Raw genomic sequence first — 11905 nt, forward strand, 5'->3', positions numbered from 1 at the left:
ACAATTTTACAGTAGTATGTAAAGAAAAAAAAAAGCAACAAACAAAAAGGAAAACCCAGCATATCGTTTTATTATTTGACCATTAAATAGATGAACAACCAAGTTATGACTCCACATTTACAATACTATCCCCGCTGTTGCAATGCTTCTGATAGCTTAACCAATGCTGCAATGCTTCTGATAGAGTTCTGTTAATCAATCACCTTCAAGCTGCTCATTTTTTCCCTACCTTCTGTTGAGTTCCAATCATTTTGATTGAAGCTTCATATACATAATTGAAACATGTGCATCCAAAGAAGTATTAGTTGGTGCAATCGAATCCTTGGCAAACAGAAACCCAGATAATTAGGACCAGAAGCAAGAGTATTCCAAGAACAACCAGCTTTATTTTCATGTTTTGGAACCACATTTTCCGCCGAACTTGTGTTCCTACTTTCTTGAATTCTTGGGCCTGTAAATTTCATCCATTATAGCTGTTCAATGCCTGTATAATGCACTATAGCATAAGAAAATTGCGAGCTGGTTTACATTTACCAAGTGAAATGGTTAACCCACCTGAGAATGCAGATCTTCTGTCTTGTCCGCAAGAATATCTAGCTTCTCTCCTCTATCAAAAGCCTGAAGAGGAGTTCATCAGGTCAATAAATGGCGAATAATTGAAGCAAAATAATGTTGAGGTAGGAAAACCACCATAGCATGATGACAACAAACAGAACTGTATAGACATATTAGAAGAATCTGTCCATAAAAAGAGCCTTCTGCTCAACTAAAACATTTCTATTGTCTAAAAATTATAGCTGATTGAGCCATTAGCTCTATATGGGTAACAAAATAATCTCCCTCCCGCACCCCCAATATCCATTTTTTTGTCGTTAAGTTGAATTTGAAGTTATACTGTACAGTAGATCACTTCCCTAACTAAATTTCTTGGATACCTGCTCATCCACCTTAGTTGTAAATTCTTTTGATGGCTGATTTAAATTTGTACAGCGTGTGATCAGAGGTAGGGTGGGAAGGGAGAGATGAACATGGGATTGCATCAGGTTCCACAAAGAGCACATATACAATGTCATTTCAAATAAAGGCTATACCCAATGCTGGTCCTAGCTATCTGGGGTCTTGGGAGGAGTAGACTGGATATGGTCCTAACTTTCGGCATTTTTTTTTTCACATAAGCCTGTGTTCTCATGCACAACTAATTTCAAATAGTTGTATATATACATAATCAGTAGACATGCTCATATTAGTTTTAGGACAATGCCAGTAAATATACCTTGTCTATATTTTCCAGCATAATACTTTTCACTTCTGAAACCTGAGCCTTCACTTTTAAAAGCTTCCCAATATCTTCAGCATGGTCAATGATATATTGCATGTGTTTCATAACTGGGCTGCAATTTCAGAACCATTTTCCACTGGTAATTATTGTTAATACCAAAAAAGAATGGAAGATAAACAAATTTCAAAATTTGAAGCAATTCATTATGTTTGAAATAGGATAGTACCAGACGAAATAGAGAAGATATAGGGAGGATAAAGATGAAATAGAGAAGAAACAGGAAAGGGAGAGAAAAAGAAAATAAAAGGGGGTAAGAAAAAGACATTTTCACTTTCCTTTTTATGATTAAAACACTTGAAAACTGAAGCTGAAAACTGAAACAGAGAAACCTTGGGTAAAGATGCAACCTATTCACAAAGGTGGTATCTCTTGAATAAACATACCCAAACTCCTTGTTAAGACTCCTGGCAACGGCTGTATCAGCTTTACCCCCACCATATTTCTTTTTGAAGTCTGCTTTTTGCGTTCAAGAAAAGCTGTAGACACCTGTTTCCCAATGGATTCTTTGGCAACAACACAATATGCTATGACATCCAAAGAGCATCAAGATGTGAGAAGGATGTGGCAGAGAAAGTTCTCCCTGTCAAACTTAATCATCAAGACCACATTAACCTTAACAAACAAAAGATAGAAAGGAAAATATTCTATCATCCTTGCACTGCATACTTAACTCTTTTAACTCTTGAGCACTTGAATTGTAACCACAATAAGTGGAAAGGATAATTGTATTAGGTAAATATATGTGCATTATATAGTAGCATTACCCCAAACATGCCTGACGTTCACCTTAAATAACCAATGGTTTCTGCAGACACGTGCAGTGAACATAAAGCCAAAGGCTAGGCAAATTCCCTGTCCATGAATGGAGCAATACGATTTGCACTTTGCAGGTATAAATCAACTGTTATTTTGATCGAACATACCCTCCACAAGGTTTGAATTTGTCCCAAGAGAAAAAAGAAGAGGCAAAGGAAATTTTCATTCTCATCCTAAGAAACGTCTGAGAACGTTTTTCAAAAGAGAGACCCTGGAAATCAAAGGCTTCACCAGAAAATAAAGCATTTTCAGATTGGTTTCTCCATCCAAGTCTGTTACTACTTCTTTCATGCTAGTTCTAACAACTCTTCAGGTTCTTTCCCTTATAAAGGAACTCTAACCAGTCAATTACATCAATCAAAACCCTCACCCTCACCAAGGCCAATTCATGCAAGTCTAGAGAAAAACACTCCAATTTATAAACAAAAGGCATGATAATTCCCTATAAGATTAAAAGTTGAAACAATACCAACTACGACAAGAACAGCAATTTTTCTTGTTTCTTTTCTATAAGTATTCAAGTTCATGGCGAAGAAGCATATAAAGTTCTCTGGATCGGTTAGGTCATGAGATAATCCTATTATATCCATTTCAAGTTGTCTAAAAATTCTAACTTGAAATCAACTACGATGGATAGCAAACATCAACCAACCATGATGGAACAGCTAGCGTCACTAAACCCTATATCTACTAAAAAATAAAGAAAAAGTGAAGGAAAGAAAAGATCTGCAGAAGCAAGCGGTGGAATGAATACCGTAGCCGTCTTCGACGAGGAAGTTGAAGGTGTGGTGATCGCAGTTGTAGGTGAACTTGTTGTTGGAGGAGGGGAGCTTCTGAAGTCACTGGGACACGATGGCAGGGAAGTTGCTAGTGAACTCAGTGTACTCATCCAAGATCATCGTCCCTCGAGCCACGAAGCTGTAGATAAACGATTCCTGCTGGCTCATTTTCGAGTGAACTCAGTGTCCTCTGCCTGCTAAGAAGGCAGAGGACAAGGCTTCAAACAGGGAAGAGTGGAATTATATTACAAATGATGTCTGCAGTCTTAATCAGGAAGGGATTGAGATGATGGTGAAAGAAGCAGCAGTCTTTGCAGAGGAAGACAAGAACGTTAAGGAGAGGATTGATCGATGTCGAGAATAGGTAGGAGTTTACGGCATCAACAGCATCACCATTGACAGAGAGAGAGAGATGATGTGAAGCAGATATTTTAATTTCAAATCAATCTGATTGAAGATGATATTAGTAGCTACATCAACAGTCACAATGTTAGCTTGATTGAAAATGTAACTATTAGACACATGAACAGTTGGATGAAAGCAATTGAATACCCAGAAAAAGGTAAAAAACAGAGATCTCATACAAAAAGTCAATACATTTATAATTTATAAACCTACAGATTGATCTTATCTATCGGAAAGGAGCCACAAAGTTTTGACCACTTGGATATAGAAAAAATGATATTTTGTGAAGATGAGGTGTAGAAGACCAGGGGAGCTATTCCAAAAACGTGGATGTGCATTGGATATGACAATTTTAAATTATGATGATGATTTCAGTGCTTTTATCAATACCCACATGTAATGAAATTAAGTAGTTGGAGCATGGTATTTTGGTGGAATGATTCCCTTTCAAAACATAAGACCTACCTTCAAATCTCCTTGTGGTTTACATCATTGTTTTTCAATTTATAGTTGAAGTAGACAACTAGATTGATTTACCTCATTTGTTAACAACCAATGACCTTATTATTGGTTGAATTGCTAACCTTGGCTATTTAACCAATGAATGGGTTATGTATAAGACAGTATTTTTTATTTTTTATTTTTGCTTTTTAACCATTTCCATCATAAATAACAATAATTATCAAATTTCACATCTATTTTTGTTTAATATGATAAGTATATATTATCAAAGACATGCTTAATTTTTCTATAATTTTGATAATATTCTATATTTATATTTTTATTATTTAATTTCTGACATCACAAGTTGACACAGTTAGTGGGGTCATAGGTTGGGCATTATTTACCTTTTTTCCTAAACTTTTGTTTCATTTTCATCATTAATAAAATCTATTTATCGCATTTATTTTTCAATATGACAAATTTATAATACTAAAAATGTTCTCATATTTTCCTAGCTATAAAGTTTCTAACCTTTTACAATTTATTGAATTTCTATCTATTACTAAATTGTTATTATTTATTTTCGACACATGCATGGGTTGACCCATTAATTTCAAACTAATTAAAGGCAACAATTACCACTATTAATTCCATTAGTTATGAATTATTAATTCTTTCCATTTATCTCTCTTTATTAAAAAACCAATTTGTAGTTAGTAATACTTAACCAAAGGTCACCCCAATAAAAAATATGATCTTACACCACTAGCTTGGACCATCTTTTCATGTCATGCTAACAAGTAAAATAAAATAGGTTTTATTTAACTTAGCATCCACATGTAACCCAAATAAATAATATCATCTATCTATCTATCTATGAATGCTCAATAAAAATAAAAAAGAACAATAATTCAAAAATAGTATTTTACAAATGTTAATGAAATGAATAGTCTATCAAATCTACTAATCCAAATTTAGGAAATTTATAAAAATAAAAATATTGATAATAGAAAATTATGATAATAATTAAAATTTATGAATTTGCATATGATTTATATCATAGAAATTCTATTAGATAGGATATAAGATATGATTTTAGTTAAGATTATTTATTTTTATAAATTATTAATTAATGTCTTAATTTACATTTATAAAAATAAAAGTATTATTTACAAAATATTTGAGAATTTAATATTAAGTTGACTTTTTTTTAAAAAAATTGTAGAGTATAAAATAATTGAATTAATAATTAAATTTAATAGTTGCATATGATTTGTGTCTTGGATCTTCAAAATTCTTATGAATTTAATATATATTTTAGGTTGATTTTATGTTTTTTTTTTTGTAATTATCAATTGATAATTTAACTTAAATAAATAACAAATAATAATGGATTCATTCATTTAGTAATTTGTAAAAATTTATATGATATGTGTTTTGGACTCTTAATTAATGCACTATCAATAAATTAAGCCATGTGATATCTACGCATTCTACTATATTAATTGTAATGCATTTCTTTTTATGTACAAATAAAATATGCATATCTTAAGTATTTATACCTTATTTACAGTTATTCCAACCTTAAATTTAGTGATAGTATTGTATTTGTGGGATTTATAGGAATTTTCCAAATGTCTCCAAGTGTATCCATATTCTTTAATTTTCACCATATCGGTACATATTCTAAGCATATAGGTCACCATTTGTATCCATATTCTGATATGATATCCAGTCTTATCTATACAATACTTAATACCAATGTTTTTTCTTTTTTCTTTTTTATATATACTAGAGGAAAGAACAAAAATCGAAAAAACAAAGAAAAGAAAAGCAATGTGACTAATTAAAGTAAACGAGGGAGAGATCTCCCAGAAATATCCAAAAATACAATAAGATGAAGGATTCCGGGGAAATCCTCAGCTAATCAACTTGCAACAATGATGACCCATCAAGGCTCTCCTTCACTGTGGGTCCAAAATCTTTTGGACAATGTTGCCCTCACCAAGGGCCCAAACTTGGTGGGCTATTTGACATTTCACCAGAATTATGATCTCTACCTCTGGTTGGTCATAAAAGGAATTTGGTAGGGATTTTATCTAGAATAACCAACCATAGAAAAATCTTTATTTTTCATGACATCTAAAGCTTCTAGTTCTTTTAATGCAATTAATTATCCCTTGATCTCTTATCAACTACTTTGTAAGGGATTTGTAAGTCAGAGTGCCATTTGTTGAGTCTAGTCTGGCGTCTTGGATCGCTGAAAATTCCTACCATATATTTTGGGTTTAGTGTTACTTTGGTCCTGAATTTTAAAATACGATAATTTAATATTTAAACTTTTAAAACATGTCAATCTAGTCCATGTTGTTAATAATTAGTCAGTTATCTGCATCACATGATGGGGTGTGCAATTTAAAACTTTTAAAATGTCAAAGTTATCCTTCAAAAAAACTATTCAACATCTACCTTGAGACTAAAACAATACTTAATGACAGTGGTGAAGTTTTTTAGCTTATTGCTCGAGAGTTTGAAGAGGGAGACATCGGGGGCTTCATCTTCTAAGACGACTTTCACCTAAGAAGAGAGAATTACAGGCAACTTTTTACAATTTTCTTAAATCTTCCAAATGTTCCCTATCATGGCAAGTGTTTACCTAGAACATTAGTTTCCTCTCCATATTGTGGTTGCCGTTGCAAGGTTCACTTCATGTTTGAGCCCAAACTCAAGGAGTTGTGATGCTCTCTCCATATTTTAGGGTACCCGATGAGGGGTAATTTGGCCCTCCAATGACATTATGACACATTGCATTGCTCAACAATTAGGTGACACATCGGCACCACGTAAGCATATCACCTCGAACACTTTATATCTACATCAGTGACCTCGGGGCCACTTGGTAAATCAAACTGTGAACAACTAGATGGGACCTCAAATCAGTGTATGATGTGACCTGCTTCCACCAAACTACCCTGGTCCTGTCAAGAGGTCAGGTCGGCATGAGAGGTGACTTGCTTCTGTTGACCTGACATGAGTTCAACTAGTGACCTATCGAGTGACCTCCTCCTTAAACGGGTTATTGTCTCTGACTTCTCTGGGATCACAATGCTTGACAGTTAGACCTATCTTTCCGCATCATTTGCACTGAAGTTGATCAAATAGACCTAATCCCTATGTGTGGATCACGTATCTGGTTGAGGGATTTCCTTCAAACATGGTGGGCATGGTTTCTTGAAAATCTTGAACGCGTTACAGGAAGCTCCCGGTTTCTTACGCCTATATAAAGGTGTGCCCTCCTTCAAAGAAGGTATGCGCGATTTAGCTCTCGTTGCTCTCTAGCTCTTTCGCTCTTTAGCTTTCTCCAAAATCTCCAGTTCACTAACTTAAGCATCAGAGTGCCCACCTCGAGTAAAGCAGCTTGGGCACTTTGGTACTGTCTTTTTGTAGATCGATCTGGCCAACTCGCTAGCTCGGCATCCGAGCTACCCTCCGACATGGGAGCACCAGATTGCACATCGTCAATTGGTGCCATTTGTGGGAACGTTGTACATAAATCCATGCCACAAGAAGGAACCACCTTGCTCCGAATGCTAACGACGAGGAGAAGAAACAAGAAGATAAGAAGAAGGAGGCCAACCCGATCGGCACCCCGTCTGTGTAGTCGGTGTCCCACACATTGCCACTAGCTGCTGAAATCCTCACAACTCCACAACCTAAAGACTTTAACGCCCCCAATCTAGAATCCTATGACGAGATAATTGACCTAGTCGACCACCTCGACAATTTCTAGGCCCTAATGCAGCTACACAGGGCAAACGATGAAAGCCTTTGAATGCCCTTTCTGACCACTTTCAATGCACAACTTGGATGTGGTACTCTAGATTGGCCATGGGCTCAATAAAAAGAGGTGCTCGAAGTCGGAGACCTATTTACTAAATATCGTCCAACGACCAGACAAAAACATCTGGGGTTACATCAAAAGATTCAACCTAGAGCGGTTATGAATTCCTAACCTCAACCCAATCGTCCAACTCATTGCAGTGATCAACGACGTCTGTCATCCAGACTTGCGCTGGAAGGTTGAGTTGAACCTTTTGGCCTCAATGGAGGAGTTACTTAACCAAGCGACCAAGTTTACGAAGGCAGAAGAGGCGCTCGGATCTTGGTTAGAACTGAGTGGTAAGCAGAAGAGGGCAGAGGACGAGCCAATGAGCAACAAGCAATGTTGAAAAAGCTAGTCACCGAGGTGCACTAGGTCCCCCCTAGTTGACATAGTAGGTCGCCATAGAGAAGAAGTAGATCTTCGAACAGAAGCAGCTGGTCTTCAAGATGGTGCTCGCGCACTCCCTTGTCTAGAACAAGAACTACACAACATTGAATGCAAAGAGGGGGGAGATATTGATGCAAATCAAGATGGCCACCCCGGATGAGAAGAAACCCTACCAACAGAAATCCTAATAAGTACTGCCATTTCCATCAGGACATCGCCCATGATATAGAAAACTGCCACAACCTCAAGAACGAGATCGAGGAGCTGATCCGCTGAGGGTATTTGAAGCAATTCATCAAGAGGGAAGACCGAAGCCAATCTACCAAATAGTCGAGAGATGTGCCACAATTGAGTAGTGATCAGGACAGGGACCAACCTCCTCGAGACCCACCACCACCAGAGTGGCCCATTCGTGGGATCATCAACATGACCACGGGTGGGTCCATAGAAGTAGGATGCAGCACCTCGACATGTAAAAATTCAGTTTAGGAGCTCAAGCACGAGGACAAAAACCTGCCAAAGCACCCTCATGTGGAGGATGTAATTTACTTTGCCGAGGATGACGCTTGCGGGATCCAGTATCCACATGATGACGCCCTCATGGTCAAGTTGCTAATAAATGACTTTGAGGTAAAGCGGATTCTGGTCGAGTCGAAAGCTCGGTGGACATTATCTTCTCGGAGGCTTTTGAGCGGATGGAGCTCGAAAGGAAGGACTTATAGCTGACCGACGACCCCTTGGTTGGATTTAGTGGAGAAGTAGTCTAGCCCCTAGGCCGAGTGAGGGTGCCAGTAACGACTGGCTTAGCGTCGAACTCAGTACGGTTTGATCACGATTTTCTAGTGGTCACAACCCCCTCACCCTACTTTAGAGAAGGTATGCACGATTTAGTTCTCGCAACTTTCTAGCTCTTTCGCTCTTTAGCTCTCTCCAAAATCTCTAGTTCACTGACTTAAGCATCAGAGTGCTCACCCCAAGTAAAGCAGTTTGGGCACTTTGATACTGTCTTTTAGCGTATCGGTTCGACGAACTCGCTAGCTTAGCATCCGAGCTACCCTCCAACAAGGGAGCACTAGATCGCACATCATCAATACCCTCTATTGAACTTCTCCCAAACTCAAACATTTTCTATTTTGAGTAGTTTGGTTTGTCGGTGCCAAGGTGATGTTGTAAGCCCCACCATGATAATTCATCATTTTTGGCAACTAAAAACAAGTAAACATGCAAGGTTGTTGGTAGTTCCCACACGTATTTCTCAGTTCATGAAAGCCATGTGCGGAACTCTTAAAAGGCGGTAAAATTAGTTTCATTGTTTTTCTTTCCCAACATGTTTAAATATATTTTAAGGAGAAATAAGAGTTGAAATGGTGGTCTCTATTTATTTGATTGTTGACAAACAGGTCTTACACCTATAGTATTCTTTTCTTTATTTAACTCACTAAAAAAAGAGAGCTAATCTTCGGTGATCCTTGCAATAGCTGGGTATAATCACACAATTCGGTTTTTGGAGTCAAAGAGTGGACAGTGCTATCAGATTCTTCAATACCCAGATTCTCAAGTTAATCATCTCGAAATAACCCCAAATAAGCAACACATGCCTGCTATTGGAAACCCTCACATTCGATTATTTGAAGTCTATTGAAGTTTGGATTTTTTTGTGATTATTTTAGAATAATTGTGTTATGTTAGGATTTAGATAGGTAGTGGGGACCACAATAGTTATGTGAGTCCAAATATTATTATGTTTTTGACTCCTATTCAAATTGATATATATATTTTATTATAAATAACAAGTGAAGGGGGCGAATAGAATAAAGCTCTCTTACTTCTCTTCTTCAAAAAAACACTATTTTCTTTTACATATTCTAATCTATCAGATTTCCACTTGGTATCAGAGCAAGACTTAGCGTTCTTGAAGCATTCTCATGCAACCATAGATCGACTGATTGCATGAAGTAAGATGGGGCTGATCGATATGCTTTTGATTGCCCAGTTCTTGAATTTTTTTAGTGAGATCGAGTCATCAAAAAGGTGGTCTTTGTTCTTGAAAAGTTGGGCTCTTTGTTCTTGATCTGATCTTGAGTGCATAAGTGTTATTTGATTTTTTTTATTATTATGTAGAGGGAGATTAGCTTTCTGGAGTGGTTGTTTTAATCTTCTATATGTTGGGAGACGCTGGGAGGAGAGAGATTTCTCTCCGGTTGGGGTTTTTTCTTATACCTGTGCATTTGATTAATCTTGTTCCTTTGGGGTTGAAGGTGCCATTCAACGTTCTTTTTCCCGATGGAGAGATGTTTCGCATTCCACCTCCCTCACCTCTCTCTCGCCGGTGAGCTGTTCACCTTCTCCTCAGTCGAAAATAGGGGATTTGCAGCGGCGATTTTCTCCCCTTCATTTCCATTCGAATCCACTAAAAATCCTACCGTTTGGTCACCAGTTAGCCCCTTCGTCCCACGTCGCTTTTCTATCATTTGGTCACCAGTTGGCCCCCTCCCTTTAGTTTCATCCTCACCGCTGGCGGAGCAGATCCTGCGGTAGCATCAACGGTAAGCTTAAACGTGAATCACCGGAGGCATCATCTTCACATCGTTCTCCCGATCGCAATCAGCGTTTTCTGTAACCATCTGAAAACAAATCCACCGAAACGAGTTGAGATTCCCCCGCAACAGCGATTGATTCCAGGCCGACATATAGTAATCTCGTCATTTTCTCCCACAATAGTTTCTCTTTTAGTTCTTTTTTTCGTCATTGTCTTTGTTTGATATTTGAATCGATTGCGAGTTGGGAGGAGTGAGGTTCGGCGGAGCTAGTAATCGGCTCCGTTGAACCAGCTCCGTAGGTTTCAGCTCTAGTTATGGGTTTTTTTTTTTTTTTTCGTTTTTTGGTTTATTGCTATTTTTTTCACTGATTTATTTTGATGATAATTTCTTTCATGGTGGAAGTATGGTATGATGATAGTGGATTAATCAGTATATTTGCTTCTTTTTTTTTCTTTCCTCTCTGTTTATCTATTTATCTGAATTGAATTGGGACTGGATAGGGGGATGAGATAGGGGTGTCTTCCTATAATACCATATCAGAGATAAAAGAGGAGAGAGTATTCAATCTTTTGCAGATTAGAAGAGTGAAAAGGGATTAGGTCGGTGAAAACAGGGTATACTTAAAATGAACAAACACCGATATCCGATTTTTGCAGTGAAGAGGGATTAGGTTGGTGAAATAGAGCATAATTGAAGTAGAGTAATGGTAATAACATGAAGTTAAAAAATAAAATAAAAAATAATAATAAAAGGGAAAAGAGAAGTCATAAGAACAAAAAAAACTATAACCGTAGGTTTAGTTAATAGATCTAGTTTTTCAGTTTGGTAAGTAGAATATATTTGCAAAAGGGTAAATAAGCTTAAAAAAATAATAAAAAATGAAAAATAAATAAAAAGAAAATATTAAAAAATATAAAAAATATGAAAGATGCAAAGAAAGCAACAAATATATTTAAGGAGGTGCTTATTAGTGCTTGTAGTATGTGGGCCCCACCTATTGGATCCAGGAGAGGGGTGCCTAACCCCTTCCCCCTCCCATTGAGTCTTACCTGGACTGATAGAATCGATGCCTTGGGATTTGGAATCACTATTAAACCGAACATGTTTTTTTATATTGGTCTTGGAGGTACCAACACCTGCAATTCCATATTTGATGGGTGGCGACTCCATTTCCATCCCAAGTGACAAGTGAGCCTTTTTTTGACGCTCACAGACCGGCAACTCCACTAGGGACTTCTTGGACCATAGGTGGGGCCTATATAGGGCCCATTTGGCTTAATAGCCTTTTCTTGTATATATGCATGCTTCTTTG

General features: G+C 37.1%; 1 pseudogene across 1 annotated transcript; it reads right to left on the reverse strand.

Moving 5' to 3' along the window:
- Positions 1–167: 167 nt before the first annotated feature.
- Positions 168–3251, reverse strand: LOC148861533 (vesicle-associated membrane protein 724-like; annotated as a pseudogene). Its single transcript, XR_016113216.1, has 5 exons — positions 2910–3251; positions 1723–1863; positions 1274–1391; positions 556–618; positions 168–451 (listed from the first exon to the last, which is right to left on the reverse strand). The product of XR_016113216.1 is annotated as a vesicle-associated membrane protein 724-like (transcript).
- Between the last annotated feature and the right edge of the window lie 8654 nt (positions 3252–11905).

Source organism: Nelumbo lutea, chromosome 4, assembly GCF_056320005.1.
Source record: "Nelumbo lutea isolate HS-2025 chromosome 4, American lotus-T2T, whole genome shotgun sequence".
Classification (NCBI taxonomy): Eukaryota; Viridiplantae; Streptophyta; class Magnoliopsida; order Proteales; family Nelumbonaceae; genus Nelumbo; species Nelumbo lutea.